The sequence below is a fragment of the Cryptomeria japonica genome, chromosome 2 (genome assembly GCF_030272615.1).
Source record: "Cryptomeria japonica chromosome 2, Sugi_1.0, whole genome shotgun sequence".
Classification (NCBI taxonomy): Eukaryota; Viridiplantae; Streptophyta; class Pinopsida; order Cupressales; family Cupressaceae; genus Cryptomeria; species Cryptomeria japonica.
In genome coordinates, this window is record NC_081406.1 from 126,132,448 (window position 1) to 126,158,024 (window position 25,577).

The following is a 25,577-nucleotide window of genomic DNA, read 5'->3' on the forward strand; positions in this document are numbered from 1 at the left end:
AAAATGGAAGACTCCTCTGTTGTTAGAAAAGTTTTGAGATCCTTATTACCGATCTATGCAATAAGGGTTGGTGCTATTCAGGAGTTGAGGTTTGTAGACAAGACAAAGGTATCCCTGGACTCCATCATTGCAAAGTTAATAGCTTATGAGCTAAATAATTATGATGGCAGTATTCAAAAGACTGAATCAACCTTTAGAGCATCTACTGCACCATCTAGAAAAGGCAAAGAAACTAGTACCAGTGGTGAACCAAGACAAAGTAGAGAAATGGATGATGAGGAGATCCTGATGGAATTTGAAGCTCTTCTTACTAAGAGACTTCCCAAGGGAACTGGTAAATATAGAGGTAAGATTCCTTTGAAATGCTTTTCTTGTAACCAGATAGGACACATTGTTGTAAACTACCCTAATGGTGACAACAAGGATAAACCGGAGAGGTTCAAGAAGTTCAAAGGAGGAAACCAGAGAAACAATTTTGTAGCAGTTGATAAAGGTGTTACTGATGAGGAATCAAAAGATGAAGAGAATGAAGATATTATGTTTGTTGCAGTCAAGGAAGATGTGTCAGACAAGAAGGCTCTTGTCTCCTGCTTTGATAATTCCAATGAGTGGATTATTGACAGTGGTTGCTCCCACCATATGACTAGTGACCGAAGTAAGTTTCTATCTCAGGAAGAGTATGATGGTGGTGTTGTTCATTTTGGTAATGATGCACCTTGTATGGTCAAAGGTAGAGGGTCCATCTCTGTTAATGGAAAGAGTAGTGCTGACAATGTGTATTGGGTAGAAGGTCTCAGACACAACCTTTTGAGTTTTGCCCAGCTGAATGATAGCGGACTCACTCTGTAATTAAAAATGGAGTGTGATAAATCAAAGGAAAGAATGGCGAACTGATGGCCACCGGTATGCAGACCAAAGGTAACCTATTTTAGCTGAATGGAAATATCAGTACATGTCTTATGGCTAAGTTTGATGATAGCTGGATATGGCATAGGAGACTCTGCCATGTAAACTTTGATAACATTATAAAAGGCCAATAAGATCAAGGCAATTAGAGGATTGCCTACACTGAGCAAACCAGAAAATCCTCTGTGCAGAGAGTGTCAATTGGGGAAAATGTCTTCCTCAACCTTCAAAGGTAAATCTTTCACTGCAGACAATCTACTTGATCTTGTGCATACTGATTTGTGTGGTCCTATGAAAACTAGGAGTGTGCAGGGAGATAGGTATTTTATGATTCTTACAGATGATTGCTCAAGAATGATGTGGGTCACATTCTTGAAGGATAAATCTAAAGCCTTTGGCAAGTTCAAAGCTTTCAGAGCACTGGTAGAAAAGGAAAGCGGTAGAAGAATCAAATGCCTTAGAACTGATTAAGGAGGGGAATTCACTTCTAGTGAATTCAACAAATATTGTGAAGAGAATGGCATCAAGAGGCAACTGTCTGGCCCTCAGACTCCACAATAGAATGGCTTAGCAGAGAGGAACAACCAAACTGTGGTTGAAGCGGCTAGAACTATGTTGATCCAAGGAAAGGTTGCTCACACCTTTTGGAGAGAAGTGATGAGCACTACAGTCTACACAATGAACCAGGTAATCATAAAAAGGGTAAGGACAAAACACCTTATGAGTATCGGACTGATAAGATACCAGTGGTAAGCTAATTCAGAGTGTTTGGTAGCAAATGTTATATCAAGAGGAGTGAACATCAGAGCAAGTTTGATGCAAAATGTGATGAGGGAATATTCCTAGGGTATTCCACAAAAAGAAAAGCTCTCAAATGTTTGAACAATAGGACTCAGAGAATTGTTGAAAGCATCAATGTAAGAGTTGATGAAACCTCTGAGAAACCTGAAGAAATCAATAGTGAGCAAGTAGGAGATGAAAAGGTAGTAACCTTCTGGGAACTGGTTGCAAAACAACCAAGCACCAGTAATAGTGCTCCTACACCAGTGGATGTTGATGCTGATGGAGATAAGGATGAAGAAGAAAAGCAAGAGGAAAAAACTAAGATCATTCCTAGGTATGTAAAGTTGAATCATGATCCAAAGTAGATCATAGGAGACAAGGATGCAGGAATTCTTACAAGAAGAAAGATTAGAGAAAACTCTTGAATGGTCTCTGAATTTGAGCCTAAAACATTTAGAGAGGCACATAAAGATGAAGACTGGATCAAGGAAATGGAAGAGGAACTTGACTAGATAGAAAAGAATGGTACATGGTCTTTGGTACCTAGACCAGAGCATAAAAATGTCATTGGCACCAAATGGGTTTTCAGAAATAAGTTGAATGAAGATGGCTCAGTGGTTAGAAACAAAGCTAGATTGGTGTGTAAAGGATATGACCAAGAAGAAGGAGAAGACTATGGAGAAACCTTTTCTCCAGTAGCCGGATTGGAAGGAGTTCGTATGCTTCTTGCATATGCAGCATTCAAGGGATTCAAGGTATATCAAATGGATGTAAAGTCTGCATTTCTAAATGGAATACTAGAAGAGGAGGTGTATATAGAGCAACCAGATGGGTTTGCCCTATCAAAAGATAGTGACATGGTGTGTAGGCTACATAAGGCCTTGTATGGACTAAAGTAGGCACCTAGAGCATGGTATGAATGCTTGCACTCCCATCTTGTGAAGATTGGATTTGAGAGAACAAGTGAGGATAGTAATATCTACCTAAAGTCAGAAGGAGATCAGATTTTGATCTGTGAGGTATTTGTTGATGACATAATCTTTGGAGGAGATGACAAGATGAGTCATGATTTTGTAGATGAAATAAAAAAGGAGTTTGAGATGTCACTTATAGGGGAGATTAATTTTTTCATTGGACTACAAATTCAACAAATGAAAGATGGAATCTTTATCACTTAGTCCAAATATGTCAAAGAGGTGTTGAAGACCTTTGGCATGGAAGACAACAAACCGGTTGGTACACTGATGGTGACCGGTTGTAAATTATCCAAAGAGGATGACTCGGGGTTAGTAAATGAGAAGGAATATTGATCAATGATTGGTAAATTGCACTATGTAGTACATAGCAGACTAAACATTGCACATGCAGTGGCTATTGCTGCATGGTTCTAGAAAAGCCTAAGAGAATCCCATTTGGTAGCAGTCAAGTGGATTCTGAGATATCTGAAGTGAACTATTGACTATGGATTATGGTATCCATACAGTAATGATTTCAACCTGAAAGTGTTTACAAATGCTGACTGGGCTAGTAATGTGGATGACCAAAAGAGCACAACTGGTGGTGCATTCTTTCTTGGTGGAAGACTAGTCTCATGGATGAGTAAGAAACAGAGTTGTATCTCTCAGTCTACAGCAGAAGCGGAGTATGTTGCAGCATTTATGAACTACACCCAGACAATTTGGATGAAGCATGTATTAAATGGCTTCAAAGTTCCTGTATCTAAACTGGTAAGTATATTTTGTGACAACACAGGTGCAATTAACATCTCCAAGAATCCGGTTTTACATTCTAGAACCAAGAACTTTGAGGTTAAGTATCATTTCTTAAGGGAAAAGGTTCAGAACTAAGAAGTTATATTGGAACATGTTTCCAGTAAGGAGCAGTTAGCAGACATATTCACCAAGCCTCTACCGAAGGCTACTTTTACCTATTTGAGAGGTGAATTAGGGGTCCTGCCCCTTCAAGAGATAAACTAAAGGTGTGTGCTCCACATCAGTCAGGATTTACATTGATATATTTTTCTCAAGATTGGTGTGTTGAAGGATGCTACTCCTTAGGGGGAGAAGCATAGTACATAGATGTTTATGCCTTCACTTTGGCATTGTTGTCAAAGGGGGAGAAGATGTGAGGCAGAGAAGATAACTGCAGTATTGGGGGAGAAGTTGTGAAGCTCAGATATATCTTTGTATATTGTCATCAATGCCAAAGGGGGAGATTGTTGGCATATGTACAAAGTATGTTGACATGATATGTTGTCATTGATGTCAATATGTTCAAGAGAACCAATATGATATTGAGAACTGCTATGTCAATATGTTCAAGAGAACCGGTATATGTGGGAACCAGTATGTCAATATGTTCAAGAGAACTGGTATATGTGAGAACTGGTACAACTAGTGAACCGGTATATGTAAGAACCAGTATAACATAGTGAAGCAGTATGTTTGAAGTGAACTGGTGTGCTATTATGAGCACCAGTCTACGGAAGTTTTGCATGACTATCGGTTGCTAGTCTCAGCTTCAGGGTTTCTAATTGAAGTGTTCCAAGCCTGTGTGATTCAACCAATGACATCGTGTGATGAGTTAGCATTGTAATGGAGATCAGATCATGTTGCCATGTTAGTCTTGTCTGCATGAAGGATCTTGCATGAAGGAGATTGATCCTATCTACCTCGGGAATATGCAAAGTCTTTGTAAACGGTGGAGAACTCGTGATGGGTTATCACCTCCTAGATGCGGTGAAGAACGAACGATGGAGAATGCCTTGAGATCTGTTCAAAACCATTCTATTCAAATGAAAAGTGTTCAATGGTTAGGATTGAACTATCTAAATTGCTCAACCTAAATGTTTAGGGTTTAGGGTTTATGCTACAAACCTATCTGTTTCCTATAAGGTCGATGTTGTGTTTCATGTTGAGGTTGTTGGCAAATGTTGTGTATGTATCTAAGTGCAAAGACACGTGATTCTTGCCAGACCAGAGATAAGAATAGATACCTGCAGAGTGTGAGTGCAGAAGGAAGGAACTGAAGCAGATCTGCATTGGTATTGAGTGTTGTTACCAGATCATTGTAATACATGTTGATCTCTAACCACTTCAATAGTTGGAAAATCCCTTAACAAGGTAGCTTTAACCAGCTTGTTGTAAATCCTTTAACAGGGTGACTCAAAATCATTGATTTCTAAAATCCTCTAACAAGGTAACCTTTAATAGGGTTTAATCCTTAATTGGGTATTCTAGCCATCCCTTAACTGGGTGATCCCTAGCAAGATCGGTTCCTAACAGAACCTGTTGTAAAAGTCTTTAACCGGACTAGGCTCCTAACAGAGCGAACTTCTAAAGAGTTCAAGAATAGCTTGTGGGTATTCATCCCCACTGTGGTTTTTCCTAGTTGGGTTTCCACATGAAAAATATGTGTGTTATGTGTGATGCCTTTCATGCGATGCGTTGTTATTCTCTGTTAAGAGGTAAAGCATGTTGAACTAGTAAGTCTTTACATTTCTGTTGTAGTAGTACTAGTGTATGCATATGGGTGAAGTGGAAATAAGATGTTAGATTGTGTGGAAAGCTGAGTTACTGATTTATGTCTTTCACCGTGCTTAACCAGTAGTAATCTGGTTTAGATTGGTGTTATTGCTTGCCAGTCATAGTGCAGGGTTCTCAATCAAACCGGTTCAAGGAAAAGTTTTTATCAGTACTGATTCACCCCCCACCCTCTTAGTACCGGTTTGATACTAACTGTTCATCATTGATTCATCACACCTAATGTTACTTACTACAAGATATTTGGTAGTAAATATTTTATTAAGAGAGGTGACTATGTTAGTAAGTTTGAAGCTAAAAGTAACGAAGGTATATTCCTTGGTTACTCCACCAAGAGTAAGGCCTACAAATGTTACAACAACCGGACATAGAAAATCATTGAGAGTGCTGATGTTTGAGTGGATGAGTGTCATGAAGTCTCAAGGGAAACCAATGTGGAGAAAAAGGATGAACATCCTTGCATTCTGATTTTGGAACCAGAATCGGTGAAGCCAGAAGCTGATAAAGAGAATGTTGTTATAACAGTTCAACTGGAATAGGTAGATTTAGAAGAAGATGATGATAATGAAGAACCTGAAGATAATGATCATTTTATTCTGAGGTATGCAAGACTCAATCACAATCCTGACCAGATTATTGGAGATAAGGATGCTGGAGTGTTAACTAGAAGAAGAATTAGAGAAAATTATTGCATGATCTCCACTATTGAGCCTAGAACTACTAAGGAAGCATTTGGAGATGAACACTATGGAGGAGGAGCTTGATCAAATTGAGAAGAATAACACATGGACCCTAGTACCCAGACCGGTGAATAAAATTGTGATAGCTGTAATACCCTAAAAAGGTTCATCTAAACCATGAGCCCCTAATCTTGACAACGTCACCAAGGTCCTAACCAAAGGCAATTAAATCAATCTTGAGCACACAATTAATTTCTAAAATCATAAATGTCACATGGCAAATTAATCAACCAATATTAATTAAATATTTATTTAATTAATTGATCATTCCAAGTAAATCATTTTTAAAACAATTATCCTATTTATTTTATTAAATATCCTAGCATATTTAATGAAATAAATCAATTTGCCATCAAATCTTCAAAAAAGGAATCAATTGAAAAAAAAAAATTAAAAATTGAGAAAAGAAATCAATTGGAGATAATCTTGAAAAACAAAGAAAAAATTGATAAATAATCTCAAAGAAAGAAAATAAAACAATTAAATATTAAAATTGAATGAAATAGAGAATAAATTAGTCTTTTCCTGATTTTATCTTAATTTTAGTTCAATTTCCTTTAAAACTGAGAAAAGCATCCAATCCCATCAATTCACTTGGATTGTGCATCCTCTTGGAAAATCTTGACTGCTCATCATCATTTGATCTCAGTCATTGGGTTCTTTCTGAATTTTCTATAAATTCAAGCTCTCATCTCTCATTCAAGGATCTTGGAGAATATATTATTATTATTTTGTTTTTTCTCTAGGCTCATTGAGATTTGTGCATTGAGATATTGCATATTAGTTATTTCATATTGCTTAAATCATTTAACTTACATATTCATATATTGCTTAAATCATGTTAGATTAACCTTGTATATCTAGCTTAGATATTGCATCCATTTAGCTCATATAGATTTAAAAATTCTTTGTTTAGTTGTTGTCTAGTCACTGGATAGCTTAGCAATCTGAGAGCAATCTAAACTCGCATCTACTAGAAGGAAATGGGTCATTTTGTAATGGTTTATTATTCATTGATTATTGATTTACGAACCATGCATCTAATGACTTAATTGAAGTGTTGTGTATTCCAAATTTAGATACAGGTCCACTTTTCACACACATATTTTTGGTGCCCACCATGGGGCGCAGAATTCAATACTTCGGCCTCAAAATCATTTTTTTATCCTGTAGGTTTCGTCTGTACAATCTCTGTGAAATATCGTACGAGAGGTATTACTGTACTGTATGACATTCTGTCAAAGCCTTTGTTTTATCGTATGAGCCAGTAAATGGACTCATACAAAATTATGTTCTGAATATCTGGTTTTGTCTTCTATCGTTTCATGCTCAGTTATAACTTGTATGATAAAAGGATTTTGTCATTTTACTCTATGATAATTGTTGTACGATGTTGTATTCTTTTGGGTTAAAACAAATTTCTTTCTTCAAGTTTTCTGTCCAATTTTGATTACACTGACGCTAACCCTGAATTGTCTTTTGTCTACTTGATATTTTCACAGCCTAACTAGTTTCTTGCAGAATGCTTGTCAAAGAATTTACCAATCAAACATATGCTTGTCAAAGAATAAAACAACATGACTACTGATGTGTTATTTTTGCAGGTTGCCTAAAGAGAATCAACCAAACATCGTGTATTCCTTAAATTCATTTTTAGGCACCTAACTTGCTATCTGATTAAAGAACATATTTGTATTTTGTTTTTTAAGAGAATTTTGAGAGGTAGGAGAGTATTCTCTTGTCTGTATAGACAATAAAAAATCCCGACCCTTTGAGGCATTTTCTTTAAGTTTGAGATTTGCATATCTTTAGTGATTCTGCCCTCCTAAGGAGCCAATAACTCTATAGCCATTACGGTCGGTGAGAGGGGAATGACCCAAGTGAGAACAACTAAATGCCAAGTACTCCAACCCACTATAAAACAAATGTGATTTGATGAAAACAAGTCAACGACAATGCTCGGGAATAATTCTCCTTTGTACCTTTGGGTATATTAAACCTTGGTTTTCAAGGCTGAGAGACCTCTTAATTGATGTTATACCTTGATGTGCCAAACAGACCCCTTACTAGTTCCAATTCAAATTAGAAGCTACCCGGTTCTCCTCTGAAAGGTTGATAATTTTTGTGCAAGATAGATAGTAACTCTCCCAAGATACTTGCCATATCATGCCCACATTAGCATTTGGAGTCAGCTAATATGGCGTTGAGAATCCATTGCATGAGACTCAGCAGTCGTATTCTGATTAACTATTGGGTATGTACCTAAGTCAACAAGCAAATATTTTCTTCTCTAAGCCAACTTCCATAGGGTTTGCATGTTTTGATTGAAGTTATTATTTGTATTGCCTATTTTTTGTGTTTTCATCACTAAAACTAAAACTGGAATACCAAAAATGGAGAAAAAAATACCAAATAACTCACTGATAAATTTATCAGTGTCAAAAACTAGTCTTCATCAGTCAGTAAAAAACTCAGTCCGCCTCAAAACTGGTCATACTTAGTCATCAAAAACTCAACATTTAATCTCTGTCCAGACACAGTCGTATGAGCCTTCTATTTTATCATTTTGCTTCATATTATGTGTCATACGATATTCCATCAGTCCTAACAATCTATCGTTTGAGCCTAGTTTCTTTGTTGTATGAGCCCTGATTGTCTATCATCCGGGTCTGAGAACTATCATTTTATCCTGTGTCGTATGATAAAAAAATTGTATTTATCAGTTTGTCATTTCAAACACCCATCTATCGTAAGGTACTAGGCAGCAACTTGTACAAAATAGTACTGTCATTTTCTTGAAGCTGTTAAACTATCGTCCGGTCCTGGAAATTATGTCGCACGAATCTCTACTTTTGTCAATCCAGAATAGTCAGACTTTCCTAAAATAGTCCACACTGAGCCTAAAACTAGTTATCATCCTCCTAAGCATAAACAACCTTGATAGTGTACCCCTATCGTTGGGTTGCACTATTTTGTCGATCATCTCTCAGCTAGTTCAAACAAACATCTTATCAAACCTAAATTAACTTAGATAACATCTTACACAGGATAGATCATTCCTGAAACCAGACCAGATCTTAGTTACTTCACTCAATCACTACGTTAAATGAACAACTAGCTACAATTTGATCTTGACTTCTGCAACACATATAGCTCTCAGTCCTATCAATTGTAATGCCCATTCAAACCAGAAGTTCTCGTAGAAAAATAGAAAAAGGAAAAGAAACTCCCTTTTCATCAAATGACAATCCATTCCTTGTAGAAAACCTTGTCTCAAATAAACTGTCATCGTCACAAATACCAGTTTACGATAAACTAATATTTGGTCAGCCCCTATCTCCCACCATGTTTGGAGAAAGGTGGGAAAGACAAGCTGCTAAATAGTGAATCTGAAGCCTTTGAACCTCCAGAAAAAGAGATTCATAAATGTCAAAAGGATAAATATTTTTGAAAAATGATGAAGGTTATCATGGCTAGAGAAAAAGAGGACTATTTCCTAGAGCTAGCAAAACAAGGTGCTAAACTTCCTACTGGTTATGATGTGGAAACCCTCGTCACTAAAGAGGAAGAGACACCATTGGGAATGCTAAACAAACAATTGTGAACTAAGATCACAGAACTGAAAAACAAAGACAAATAGCCAAAACAATATTCTTTGGACATGATATGCCCATTCCCATTTGACAAAAACCTCTACATGCCTCCATTCCTCTCAAACATAGAAATGCCCAAGTTTGACAAATATGACGGGAATACAAATCCTCAAGATCATATCAGATAATTTTGTGCTTTATGTATGGAGTTCATGCATGACCAAATGTATCTCATGCGCTTTTTCCCAAGAAGTTTAGGGGGGCAAGCTACGAAATGGTTCTCAAGTCTACCTATGGGAATAATTTTTTTTGAATAATTAATCCAACTATTCCTACAACAATATTCCTATAACATTCGTCATCCAGTCACTATGATAGAGCTTTGTAATACCAAACAAAAAATAGGAGAACCCTTCCTCACTTTTCTCCAACGATGGAGAAAGATGTTCTCTAGACATTCACAAACAATTCCAGATTTTGAGAAAATGGACATCTTTGTTAACAACTTAATCCCTGAATTGAAATATAGTGTCCAGATGCAAGTACATCCTTAATTCAACAAGATGGTAGATAATGACATCAGAATGGAAGATATGCTTATAAAAAAGGGAGATATATCACTTTGGAAAGAAACATCGCAAGGTTCTAGCTCTAAAGAAAAGAACAAATAATAGAAGTACGACAAAGATAACAACCAAAATGTTGTTAATGATGGAGTGGTAGACAATGTTAAAGCAAAAACAAAATCCACCATATTTAACTTGGCTAGTGGCACACAAGCACTCAAGGTAGTTGAGACTGTAGAAGAAAATCCTCTGAAGAAAGCAAGAGAATGGTTTAAAGAGAAACCTTGGCTTTCAAAGCCTAAACGTGAGTTTACTCCTCTATATGAATCATATGAATCATCTTTTAAAACTTTATTGGCAAATGATCTGATAACATTGCCAGACAATTCTAGACCATATGATCCAGAAATTAAACCCAAATGGTGGAGAGAAAATGAATACTATGACTACCATCGAAACAAGGGACATAACACAAACAACTACATGAAACTCCGACATGAGATTCAAGATCTCATTGACATTGGCAAGATTGTTGTTGGAAATCACACGACTAATGCTAATCATAAGGCCTTTAAAGATCTTGGTGTAGGAGCACCTAGGACTTAGGCTTATAGATTTTTCTCAATTTTGGCTTGTATTGGCCCTAGCCAAATCAGCTATTGAATAAGGACTCCAAGAGGGTCCAAGAGTGAGTGTGATGAGTAAAATGTAGTCCTAGATTGAGTTAGTTATTCTTAGTTTTGCATTTTGTGCATAAGTAGTGGTTTGAGTAGGAGATTGACCTTCTTGATGGTCTAAAGTGGTAAAACTTGGTATAAGCATTAGGGAGGGTTAAAATAGTCTTAGAAATGCTTTAAAATTCATGAGTAATGACTTAGAATAGGTTTCATAGGTTGAAAAAGAAAAAAGTACAAAAAGTGCAAAGTTGCAAAAAGTTGTCATGACAATTTTTGTCCTAAAATGCATAGCGATGGAGTTAGGGATAACCCAATACCCTAGAATGACTCCACACATGGGGAAGAAAATAAAAACCTTCTTTTGCACGGTTACCAAGGTTGGAGTTTTGTTTTTGTAAGTTCAACAATCTGAAACTACTCATTTTTGGACTATTTGACATCATTTTGGCTTATTTTGCTCATATTGTGAATACAAATGGATTGAATACATTGATCTAGTAATGGATTGATTTTTTTTGTGTGTTTCAAAGTTATTAGTTTCATTTCAATCTTGGAAGTTATGTTGTATTAGTGTTTTCATTGCATTGTTTGCAAACAGCCAGTTTTGGCTTGTATATAGCAATTTTGTGTAAAATGGTTTCCCCATGACATCCCTTCGTTCTACCATCATGACCTACTGGGAAATGGAAGGAAACAACTTGTACAGTGTACATATATAGGGAAAAGTGCTAGAGATAAAGTTTGATATGACTTTCACCTTGTTCTAGGCGAGTCCAGGAGCAACCCAGCTAGAGGAGACAAGGTGAATTTGGAGTGTAAAGTGCAGGGGTGGATGCAAGACCACAAAATAACCTTTTGGAGGGGTCCATGAAGTTCATACATAGTTCCCAATGCAAGGGGAAGCTTTTACAATACCATTTGATGCCCAAACACAAACTTGACCAATCATCGCCACTTAGGAGGCCTAGAAACCCTTCAAAACCCTCATTTTTGGGTTAGGGAATTGTACGGTGGGTTGAAAAACCAGAACAACCTAAATAACTTAGGAATAGGTGTACCATTGAAGAATATCAAACCTTTTTGTAGGGTCTTTTGGACCATTTTCTTCCAAGCCCTAGAAAACCGGATTTTGGAGGCCTAATTGGGGCTCATTCCTTGCAGCCCTTTTCTAGGCAAAATGGAGAAATCAGTAAGGAAGGAAATGAAAAAAAACCTCAATTGGACCCAAAAGGTATTAAAATAATGTTAGAAGCCAACTTCACACCTCTTTATCAAACTCACAAAATTAGGAGGTCAAATTGACAAGTTGAAGGCAAGACAACCACAATGAGCACATGGGAAACATTATGAATGGTAGGGTTCCTAGTTAAACACTTGAAGCAAGCACCTTGAGATTGACAAGAAGAAATCCCTAGAAGAGATTGAGAAGGACTTGGAGGTATTAGAGAATAGCTAGACCTAGAGAATTGGTGGAATTGAGCAACACCAGCTAGGTGAAGTGTGAGCAAGCTAGGTGAACCCCATCAAATTGGTATCAGAGCCTATAAGATTTGGGCTAGGTGAGTAGATGTCCTCAGTGGAATCTGTAGGAGACAACAACATGGTGACCAATGCAGAGTTGGCAAAGAAAGTGGATGATCAGGAGGATGAGAATATACTCCTTAAGGAGAAGTTGATTGAACTGGAGAGTAAGCTTGGTGAGATTGAAACCAAGGCAGATGAAGTGTTGGTAAAGGTTGAAGGAGAAGAAGGGAAGGGTAAAGAAGTGTGAGAGATAGACAAAGTACCTAAACTTGACCCTATCCTATAACAAGAACCTTTCCTAAAGGCATTGAAGGCCTTAAGTGGTAAATCACTAGAAGGATTGCCATTGTTCACTAGTAAGATGGAAGCAGAAGTGGTCCTAGAATGGATAGAAGGCATGGAGAACCATTTTGAATGTGAAGGCATAACTGAAGACTAAAGAGTCAAGGTAGCCAAGTCAAGGATGAGAGGAGCTGCTCTCACATAGTGAAAATTTGTGCAAGATGAGAGAAAGAAAATGGGCAAAGCACCCATCTCATCTTGGAAAGGGATGTTAGTCAAAATCAAAGAAGTGTATCTCCCTGATGACTATGAAGTGCAAATGTATAGGAAGAGACAAAACTTAAGACAAAAAGACCTTGATTTCAATAGTTATATGGAGGAGTTTCACAAACTTAGCCTTAGATCTCATGCGGTGGAAGAAGAGAATCTCAAAGTTTCTAGGTACCTAAACGGTCTACGGTGGAACATCCAAGAAGAAATCAGTCTAATGAGCCCAAATATAGTTCATCAAACCTATCAAATTTCCCTTAAGGTGGAAGAAAAACTGAAAAAGAAGACATGATTCTAGTAGCAATAGGGGCAAAGGTAGAGGAAAATACAATAGGGGCCATAGGGGAGGCTTTGGAGGAATAAGTTATGAACAAAGAACACAAGGAGAGTCTAAACTCACTGAGCAGCAAGAGAGTGGCACTAGTAAAGGAGTATTCAATAGAGGAAGGGGATTAAATAGTGGTTTTAGAGGAAGGTCTAGTGGACAAGGTAGAGGTTCCTCATATTTTGCAACAATGAAGTGTTACCATTGTAACCGACTTGGTCATCCAGTATATAGGTGTCCAAAGAAGGGATCATCATCACAAGGTGGTGAAAGGAGAGTGAACTATCCTCAAGAAGAGTCTTCAAGAAGCAAGACTTCAAAGGTTTCCTTAGAATCAGAGGTAGGTGACAACTTGATGATAAGAAGAACTTTGATCAAAGAACTGGTCAAAGAAGAGCCAAGCCAAAGAAGGTCCTTATTTAGGATCAAATGCAAGATTATGGACAAAGTTTACAAAGTGATCACTGATTCATGATCAATAGACAACATTATGTCAGAAGAGGCAATGAGTAAGCTCAAATTGCAAAGGATGCCTCACAACAACCCATATAGAGTCACTTGGTTGAACAAAGGCCAACATGTCCTAGTCAATGAGAAAGCATGGGTGGATTTTACCATTGGGAGGTATAAGGACAAGGTCTTATGTGATGTCCTACCCATGGATGCATGACATCTTCTATTAGGAAGAGCATGGAAATTTGATAGACAAGATATTCATGATGGATCCAAGAATGCATACTCATTCAAGAAAGATGGAGTCACATTCAAGATTCAGTCTATCCTTGAGGAAAGTGAAAAGAGGGCAGCAGGTCCTAATGTTCTTTTGGTTAGTGAAAAATAATTCTTGAAGACACTAGAGGAAGGTGAAGGTATAGGGTTTGCATTAGTAATGAAGGTTAAAGAGGAAGACAAGAAAGAGTAGCCAGATTTTCCAATAGAGGTTCAAGATCTATTGAAGGAGTTCAAAGGCATAGTGAGTGATGGACAACCAGCTACCTTACCTCCAAAAAGAACCATAAGCCATCAAATAGACTTCATTCCTGGAGCATCCTTACCTAACAAGGCATCTTACAAAATGACTCCCCAACAAAATGTTGAGATTTCCAAGCAAATCCAATAGCTCTTAGACCAAGGCCTAATTAGGAAAAGCATTAGCCCTTGTGTTGTCCTTACCATGTTAGCCCCAAAGAAAGGTGGTACTTGGAGATTGTGTACTGATTCTAGAGCTATAAATAGGATCACTATTAGATATAGGTTTTCAATTCCTAGAATAGAGGACCTAATGGATTGTTTAGGAGAAGCCAAGTACTTTACCAAGATTGACCTTAAAAGTGGATACCACCAAATTAGGATTAAGGAGGGTGATGAGTGGAAAACTACATTCAAGACTACAGGGGGTCTTTATGGATGGCTTGTAATACCATTTGGCTTATCCAATGCTCCAAGAACCTTCATGAGACTCATGAATGAGGTGATGAAGGAATTCATAGGTAAATTTGTGGTGGTATATCTAGATGATAATCTCATTTTCAGTAAGAATAGGGAAGATCATATTAATCTTTTGCAAGATCTACTACAAAGATTGTATGATGAAAAGATAACCATGAATTTGGACAAGTGTGAATTTGTTAAGCAAGAGTTAGTTTACCTTGGGTTTGTGTTGTCTCAAGGAAACCTCAAGATTGATCCCAGCAAGGTTGAAGCCATAGTAAATTTCTGTACTCCTAAGTCAGCAACAGAGGTGAGAAGCTTCCATGGACTAGCTCAGTACTATAGGAAGTCCATTAGGCAATTCAGTGCTATATGTGCACCAATGTTAGACACCATTAGAGGTGGAATGAAGGCAAATTTTCAGTGGAGTGAACAATAAAATAGAGGTTTTGAAACCTTGAAGGAGAAGATAGCTACTCAACCGATGTTGGTATTGCCTAGTTTTGAGAAACTTTTCATAGTGGAATGTGATGCAAGCAATGTTTCAGTAGGTGTTTTCCTAAGCCAAGAAGAAAGACCAGTAGCTTTCCATAGTGAGAAGCTAAGTGATGCAAAGAGGAAGTACTCCTCTTATGACTTGGAAGACACTATCTCCTTCTTAAGGAATTTGTAGTCTATACGGACAACCAAGCATTGAGCTTTCTAAACTCACAAGACAAACTCAATCATAAACACATGAAATGGGTGGATTACATGCAATCCTACTCATTCACAATCAAGCACAAGAAAGGACAGTTAAACCAGGTTGCTGGTGCATTAAGCAGGAGACTTTTAACAGTCCAAGAAATCCAATTGAGAAGCATAGGAGTTGACAGTTTTAGAGACCTATACCCAGAGGATGAAGACTTCTCAAATGCCTACAAGGTGTGCAAGGAGTATCAATATCATTTCCATAGTGAGTATTCTGATTTTACTTTGCAAAATGGACTATTGTTCAGAGGTGGGCAGCTTTGTGTGCCTAGAGGGTCAATGAGAGAAAACCTCATTCAAGAGAGGCATAATGGTAGCCTTAGTGGAAATTTTGGAGTCAATAAGACTCAAGAGTTGGTTCAGAGGTACTACTATTGGCCAAGGATCAATCAAGATGTGAAAAAGTATGTGGAGATCTGTATAGTTTGCCAAAAGGCTAAGGGTACTTCAAATGTAAGTTCATACCAACCTCTTCCCATACCAAATAGACCTTGGGAGTGCATTAGTATGGACTTGTAGTAGGTTCACTAAGGAAAAAGTAGGGATTTGACAACATTTATGTCATTGTGGAAAGATTTAGTAAGATGGACCACTTTGTGCCTTGCAAGACTACTCATGATGCATGCCAAATAGCTCATTTGTTCTTTAGGGAAATAGTAAAGATACATGGTTTACCCATGAGCATTGTTTCAGATAGGGACTCAAAGTTCATGAGTCATTTTTGGAAGACACTTTGGCAAAATCTTGGCACCAACCTATCTTTTGGATCAGCTTACCATCCTCAAATAGATGGGCAGACCGAAGTGGTGAATAGGAGCTTAGGGAACTTATTGAGGTGCCTTACCAAAGAGTATGGTCAGACATGGGATCAAGTGCTTTCACAAGATGAATATGCATATAATGACACAATAAATAGGACCACTAATAAGAGCCCTTTTGAAGTTGTCTATGGTGTTCACCCAAGGGGTATTTTGGAGTTGAGAGACTTAGGTAGTGCAGAAGCAAGAAGTGGATATGCAAAAGACTTTGCTTAGTCAATGAAGGAGGTACATGAATCAGTCAAGAAAGCCTTGATGGAGAACACAAGCAAAATCAAACAAAAAGTTGATGAAAGAAGGAAGAACCTCCAATTTCAAGTGGGAGATCTTCTCATGGTGTACATAAACAGAGCAAGGTGACAAAAAGCAATGCCTAACAAGTTGCAAATGAGAAGGTTGGGTCCATGTGCCATTCTAGCGAAGTATGGAAAAAATGCATACAAGGTGGACCTACCTAGTGACATAGGATTGTCACCAGTTTTCAACATAGCAGACTTAGTTTCCTACAAAGGAAAAATCCAAGGTTCAGATTACAGTCACTTAGAGGTATTAGATGATGTGAACAACCTTCAATTACCAGCCAAACCAAATCCAAAGGCCAAGAAGGTGTTGAGTTCAAGGGTCACCAAGAAGACAAGACATCAAATCTATTGGGAGACCCTAATAAAATGGCAAGGTATGGATGATGTTGAAGCTACATGGGTGCTTGAGATAGCATTTAAGAAGCTAGGAATTGATCAGAATCTGATTCCCAAGGAGGTGACATAATTTTCTTTTGTTTGGGAGAATGGTGCAGGAGCACCTAGGACTTAGGCTTATAAATTTTTCTCAATTTTGGCTTGTACTGACCCTAGCCAAGTTAGGTATTGAATAAGGACTCCAGGAGGGTCCAAGAGTGAGTGTGAAGAGTAAAATGTAGGCCTAGATTAAGTTAGTTCTTAGTTTTGCATTTTGTGCATAAGTAGTTGTTTGAGTAGGAGATTGACCTTCTTGATGGTCAAAAGTGGTAAAAATTGGTATAAGAACTAGGGAGGGTTAAAATAGTCTTAGAAATGCTTTAAAAGTTCTAAGTAATGACTTAGAATAGGTTTCATAGGTTGAAAAGGCAAAAAGTGCAAAAAGTGCAAAAAGTGCAAAGTTGCAAAAAGTTGTCATGATAACTTTTGAAAGTTGTCGTGACAATTTTGTCCTAAAATGCTTAGTGATGGAGTTAGGAATATCCCAATGCCCTAGAATTCCTCCACATGTGGGGAATACTATAAAAAAAATTCTCTTGCATTTTTACCAAGGTTGGAGTTTTGTTTTTGTAAGTTCAACAATCTGAAACTACTCGTTTTCAAACTATTTGACATCATTTTGTCTTATTTTGCTCATATTGTGAATACAAATGGATTGAATCCATTGATCCAGTAATGGATTGAGTTTTTTTGGTGTGTTTCAAAGTTAATAGTTTCATTTAAAGATTTGAAGTTATGTTGTATTAGTGTTTTCATTGCTTTGTTTGCAAACTGCCAGTTTTTGCTTGTATATAGCAATTTTGTGTAAAATGGTTGCCCCATGACTTCCCTCTGTGCTACCATCATGGCTTGTTGGTAAATGGAATAAAACCACTTGTATAGTGTACATATTTACAGAAAAGTGTTGGAGATGAAGTTTGATATGACTGTCACCTTGTTCTAGGCGAGTCTAGCAGCAACCCAACTAGAGGAGACAAGGTGAATTTGGAGTGTAAAGTGCAGGGGTGGATGCAAGACCAAAAAATAACCTTTTGGAGGGGTCAATGAGGTTCATACAGAGTTTCTAATGCAAGTGGAAGCCTTGAAAAGACCATTTGATTCCCAAACACAAACTTGACCAGTCACTGTCAGTTAGGAGGCCTAGAAACCCCTTCAAAACCCTCATTTTTGGGTTAGGGCATTGTACAGTGGGTTGAGAAACCAAAACCACCTAAATCACTTGGGGATAGGTGTACCATTGAAGAATATTAAACCTTGTTGTAGGGTCTTTTGGACCATTTTCCTCCAAGCCCTAGAAAACCAGATTTTGGAGGCCTAATTGGGGCTCATTACTTGTAGCCCTTTTCTAGGCAAAATAAAGAAATCGGTAAGGAAGGAAATGAAAGAAAAACTCAATTGGACCCAAAATGTTTTTAGATCACGTTAGAATCCACCTCCACACCTCTGCATCAACTCACAATAGTAGGAGGTCAAATTTACAAGTTGAAGCCAAGACAACCACAATGAGCACATGGGAAACATTATGAATTGGTAGGGTTCCTAGTTAAACACTTGAAGCAAGCACCTTGAGATTGACAAGAAGAAAGCCCTAGAAGAGATTGAGAAGGACTCATAGTTTTTAGAGAATAGCTAGACTTGGAGAGTTGGTGGAATTGACCAACACCAGCTAGGTGAAGTGTGAGCAAGCTAGGTGAACCCCATCAGATCCCTTACCAACTTGTGAACAAGGAGACTCCTCAAAATGCAAAGGAGGTGCTAGATTAAATTATACCTACACTAACAATGACAACATGATCAACATGATTGAATCTTCCCAACCTGAATATTGCAATGTGATCATAGTCAAAGAAACAAAATCAAGCACAAACTGCTAATGTTGTGACTCGCGCTCAAAAGAAGGTTACTCTCCAAGGAGCTAGTTCCTCAACTTTCGATCAAACAACATCAAACCTACCAAATCCTCCAAATAGACAAATAGACACAATCATAGCCAAATCAAAATAAATGGCTTCATCATCCTCTCCTGGCTATAGTATTGTCAAAAACTTGAAAAGAACTAACGCTCAAATCTCCATTTTGGAACTTCTTAATATCTCTTCCACTCATAGAGAGATCCTGGACAAGGCTTTGCTCACCACTAGTATCCCTAAAGATTTAGATGTACATTTTTTTCAATCTATGGTGGGTCACCTGACTTCACCTCATTAACTCACTTTCTCTGAAGAAGATAATAACTCACTGAGTCACCTGCATAACCAACCATTACACATCAAAGCTATGATCCATAAACACTGAGTTAAACGTGTTTTGATAGATGGAGGTGTTGTGTTGAATGTTTGTACTTACAATCTACTAACACAGCTGGGATTTTATGAAAATGTTATTGATCCAACAAAGAAAATAACAATCAAAGCTTATGATGAAGAAGAAAGAACCTCTAAAGGTTTGGTACTATTACCAATCAGGGTAGGACCTGTAGAAAGAGATGTCATCTTTTAGGTCCTTGACCTTCTTCTTTCATACAACATCTTACTGGGTAGGCCATGGATTCATGAAGTGAAAGCAGTACCATCTACGTATCATGAGTGATTAAAATTTCCTTATAATGGAGTTGAAGTCAGTATTCCTATTGATACAAGCTATACCTGCAATGCATTGACACAGAGTGTTGATGCTTTTGTTCCTCATAATAGAGCAACCTCTGTAGCTGAAAGTTTGGAATCTTTGCTGAAAGATCTAGAGAAGAAATTGAAAATCACAAACACTGGCATGGATGGTTACAAGATAGAGCCTGTACTCTCACTAATGTCTCTTCCTTCATCACCAAGATAGTCGGGAAAACCATTAGAGGTTATGAAGCCACAAATTTCAACTCCAAAAGTCCTTTATGATGGTCTCTTTATACAGTCCACTACTTCCCTTGCAGATGAAATAGAAGAGGATGCTGCTCTCATATGGCTTTTTAAAGAAGATAGTGTAAACAAAGAAATACAACACTGTGAGGTTTCCCCGACATAATATGGTCTACGCTATAAGATGCTTCAATGCATGGGATATTCAGGTACTGGTCCTCTGGGAAAATGTTAGGAAGGTATTGTTGAGCCTATTCAGTTATAAACTAAGTCTACAAATGATAAATCTAGACTGGGATACGATCCAAGAAAGTCATCAGATCAGAAACGTACTCCTCACTATCAACCTAAGTGGAGGAAATAGGTACTACCTTCAACACCACAGGAAATTAATACTCAAAAAACTCAAGAAGAGTGTAATGATGAACAAGAAGAATTTCCAAACTAAAGAGAGGAAGCAGATGGTAATCAAGTTATGATTGTATCAGCTATAACACTACAAGAAGTAGAAATCCTAGAGGATATAAGAGAAAAAGTATACAGAATCATAGAATTGTTTGCACCACTGAACATTCCGGTCACATATACTAGCAGACAACAAGTAGAGGATTCAGAAACTAATTCAAATGAGTATGAATGGTGTCCAGACCATCTTTCAGATACATCTACTATAGGAGCCCCTAAAGAATCCAATGATATCATAGATGAAGTACAAGAGCTGATACGCTTAAAAATGAAAAAGGAAATAGAAGAAATCAGACTAAAAAGATAAGAAGACTATGAACAACAGCTGGAGGAATAGAGGACATGAGAAATTTCTTCACCTACTAACTTTCCCTTTAATGAGATAGGAAAAATCAAGTATGGAACTATGAAAGAAGAATTAGAAGCTACAGAAATAGGACAAGTCATCAGTCTAGAGAAAGCTGAATGGAACAGACGACAAGGATTGACAGAACCATCACGATTATGTCCATAAGTGTGTCAAATACAAGTGATCAATGAACCAAATCATGAAGGGACTTGCTGCATCAAAGATGTATGTATTGATACTATATATACTTTTACTAAATCACTTGAGGATGAGTCAAAAATTTCATATTATGACTCTGATAACTCGGACATAAGCTCTACTCATAACAACAACTATTCAACAACACGTTATGGCTACTTTGTCATGAATGTTGAGATGTTGTCTACTGACCCTATTACTATCACACCATGGTATGTTGTCCAGTCTGAAGTAGGGGATGAAACTAGGAGTAGGTCGGTTGAATTAGGTCCAATAAATACTAACAGGAATTTCAATAATCATGTTGTAACTCTTCCTGGTCTTGAGACACCTACGTAAGGTAGTCTTCTAGAACTTGACTAGTCAGTTCGAAGTCATGATGATAGTACCATTAACTCCCTTGAACATGTTCAAACTTTATCTTTAATACATCCTAAACTAATTGACTGTACCCTTTATGACCAACCTTTGAATATACCCACCTTCGCCAATGACTACACACTATCCTGCTATCTTAACACAATGGAACCAATGAACTCTTCCACCAGTGAGAAAAGAGAGAAAATGACTAAAACAGACATCAAGTATCTCAGTCATAAAAATCAAAAAAATAAAAATAAGGGATCTGATGGCGAAAACCACATTGTGGTGGTGTCAAAATAAAAAATAGTAAAATTCAAAGACGTACCTAAGGGTGAAAACCTCTCTGAGGCACCTGAAGGTGAGATACTTGATATGCTGCCAAGTCACTTCCAAGAAAGGTCTATGATATTGATTGAACCAATTCAACTAGTCAATATTGGAATTCAAGAAATACCACATATCATTCATCTAGCTCAATCACTATCAGTAGAAGAGTTAAAAGATTTCAGCAACCTCTTTTCAGAAAAGAAGATCAACTTTGCATGGACATACTTCGATATGCCACGACTAGATCCTGATCTCATCATGCATCATCTCTCTATTACACCAGGAGCTAAACTAGTCAAGCAAAAACTTTGTAAGATGCATCCTCATCTGGCACTTCTAGTCAAGGCTGAGCTAGAAAAATTGCTAAAAGATGGATTTATCAGAGCTATAGACTATGCAGAATGGATATCAAACATAGTACCTATATCAAAGGTAGACAAATCTATTAGAGTTTGCATAGACTTCGAGGATCTCAACAAAGCATGTTTGAAAGATGATTTTCTATTGCACAACATTGATATGATAGTAGATATGACTATTGGATATGAGATGTATTCATTAATGGATGGATTCTTTGGTTACAATCAGATCAAGATAGCTCCTGAGGATCAAGAAAAGATAGCCTTCACATGTGCATGGGGCACCTTTTGCTAGAATGTTATGCCATTTGGATTAAAGAATGCAGGAGAAACTTACCAAAGAGCAGTAACCACTATCTTTCATGATATGATGCATAAAAACATGGAAGATTATGTTGATGACACCCTATTAAAAACCATGAAGAGACGTATGCATATTCAAGAACTAGGCCTCATACTGGATAGAATGGAAAGATTCAAGCTCTAGTTAAATCCTAAAAAGTGTGCATTTGGAGTAATATCAGGAGAATTACATGTCTACATAATTTTAAAGAAAGGAATTGAGGTTGACCCTAAAAACATCCAAGCTATAATGGAAATACCTCCACCCAATAATATCAGTCAAATGAGAAGTTTACAGGGTTGTCTTCAATCAATAAGGTGCTTTATATCTCAGCTAGAGACAAAGCTCAACCCTTCACTAAGGTATTAAGGAAAGGAGTTCAATACAAATGGGATAAAGATTGTGAACAAAATCTAAAACAAATCAAAGATTATCTTTCTAATCCACCCATATCGATGCCACCAATTCAAGGTAAACCATTGATTCTATAGATATCAGCTACAGATACTTCACTGGGGGCACTTCTAGCAGAACAGGATGAGAATAAAAAGGAAAGAGCCATATATTATATTAGTAGAACATTGGTGTCTTATAAAATGAATTATAAAATCATAGAAAAGGCTTGTTTGGCATTAGTCTTTGCATCACAGAAATTAAGACACTACATGTTAGCACACTCTATTAAGCTGGTGGCTAAGATTGACCCACTCAAATATCTTCTCAGTATAGAAAGTCTCATAGGAAGACTGGCTAAATGGGTCATGGTTATTACAGAATTTGGTATTGAATATATGGAATATAAAGCCATCAAAGGATAGGTTATTGCAAACCAACTTGTTGATTCTCTACTTGAAGACAGTCAACCTTTGCATATAGAATTTCCGGATGAATCAATCATGCACCTTACTCAACAATCATGGAAGATGTTCTTTGATGGGTCTTTCACTCAACATGGTTATGGTGCCAGAATACTTTTTATTACTCCTAAAAAATATTCAATCCCAAAAGCTTACAAGATTCTCTTCCCCTGCACAAAGAACATTGCAGAATATGAAGCTTTGATAAATGGGGTCAAGCTGACCATCGCGTGGAAGATTGTTGAATTACACATCTATGGAGATTCTCAACTCATTATCAAACAAATCAATGATCTATATCGGACAAGATATGAGAAACTGATGCCATATAAGAGAATGGTGGATGATCTCAAGAAATAGTTTACCTTTGTATCATTTCAGCAGATCCCCAGATCAGCAAATAGAGCAGCAAATGCAATGGCCACCTTGGCGTCTATACCATAGCTACATGAATGTAATTTTTTCTTTGAATTCATGGTGGAAGAGTTACATTATCTTTCCTATGACTCTCCCGAGTCCCAGATGATCTATTCTATTATTGGACACCACTCATCTCGTTATAGCCACATTTACTCTTACCGACATGACCAAGTTGTCCCTGCTAATCTTTCCTAAAATGCGTCATGGTACGTCATCATTGCTAATGACCTATTTAGGTGAGGTTTAGATAGTACTTTTCTTAGATGCCTAGAAACTGAGGAGTCCTAATGCACATTATCTGAGGTTCATGAAGGTGTTTGTGGATTCCATTCGAATGGTCTAACTTTAGCACAAAAACTACTAAGGGTTGGCTACTACTAGCTAGACATGGAGAAAGAAGCTATAAAATTTTCTAAAACCTATGAGAAGTGTCAGCTACATGGGAACCTTATACACGCTCCAGCCAGGGATCTCATACCCTTTATTACACATTGGCCCTTTCAGCAGTGAGCGTTTGATCTAATTGGCCAAATATATCCTGCATCATCTGACAGACACAAGTTTATTATAACTGCCACTGAGTACTTCACTAAGTGGGTAGAAACGGTTCTGCTCATCAAAGAAATCGGTAAACAAGTAGCTCTATTCATCCTTAATTATATCATCTGCAGGTATTGTATACATTCATCCATGATAACTGACAATGGAGGACAGTTCAAGAACAAAGATCTAAATGAACTCTATGAAAAGTTCAAAATAAAACAAAACTGGTCATCTGTGTACTACCCTCAAGGTAATGGACAAGCCAAAGCATCTAACAAGAATTTGTTGACTATCTTACATAGAACAGTAAATAAATCTGGAAAGGATTGACATCTGCAACTCAATCTTGCCCTATGGGCTCATAGAACAAGTATTAGAACACCTACTGGGGCTACACCTTTTTCTTTGGTGTATAGGTCCGAAGCAGTCTTACCTATTGAGGTGGAAATACCATCTTTAAGAGTTTCTTTGCAAATTCTTTTTATTGATGAAGACTACAAAATATCTAGATTGTAGGAACTTGAGTTGTTGGATGAACATTGGCAAGTGGCGTTTGATCATCTAAGAGAATGTCTAGAGGTTATAACAAAAAGGTTCAACAACAAGAATTTCAGGTTGGTGACCTTGTTTTGAGAGAAAATCCTAAGAATCAACAGTTTCGAGACAACAAAGGGAAGTTTGAACCCAACTGGCTGGGTCCCTACGTCATTAGTACAATCTTTGGCTCTGGTGCCTATCAAATCTCAACATCAGAAGGAGAACAGCTCCGTGAACCAATCAAGACCATCCACCTTAAGAAATTCTTCACCTAAATATTCTCTGCTCCAACAACCTATACAACTAAAAATTCTGGAAGAAATCCTAAAAATTAAAAAAAATTAAAAAAAAAAAGAAAAGAAAAGGAAAAAAAAAGGGAAAAAGAGAGAAAATGCCTTGGTAAAAACCTGGTAAATAGGCACCTTGGTAAAAAAAAAGAAGAAGAATCTTTGCCAAGCAAGTGAAAACCTGGCAAATAGGTGCCTCTTGTACTCAAACACTCCATCTATCAATGCAACATTGGCATTCCCGCTTTCATGCATCTTTGCTTTCGCCTGTACATATTTCAGTCACTTTTGTGGCATCCTAGTTTGTTGGAACCCTCATGGATTGAAACTAATTAATGTCCTAGTCTTAGGATAATCGACAGAGAAATTTACATGTCCTAAGCAGTATTAACCAAGTCAACTTTACGTCAGTGAAACCTGGTTGTCCACTCCGAGTCAGTCACCTGTCTCCTAGCTACTGAAGAGTTTTATCACTGAGTACACAAGAAAAATAATATTACTAAAAACAATCACTAAAAAATTTTAGCTACGCATGAAATTTTCTTTGTGTGCTGTCTTTTATATTGGTTTTTGATTATTATCTCTCTGAGCAACTTGAGGAAGTCTAACTTGACTAAGAGAAGCAAGGATTGGGGGCATAATATTTTCTTTGTTTTCTTCTTCTAGGAATGATTTTGATGATCTGGAAACATCTAATCAGCTGGGTGTCTATGATAAGAGCCTTCACATTAAG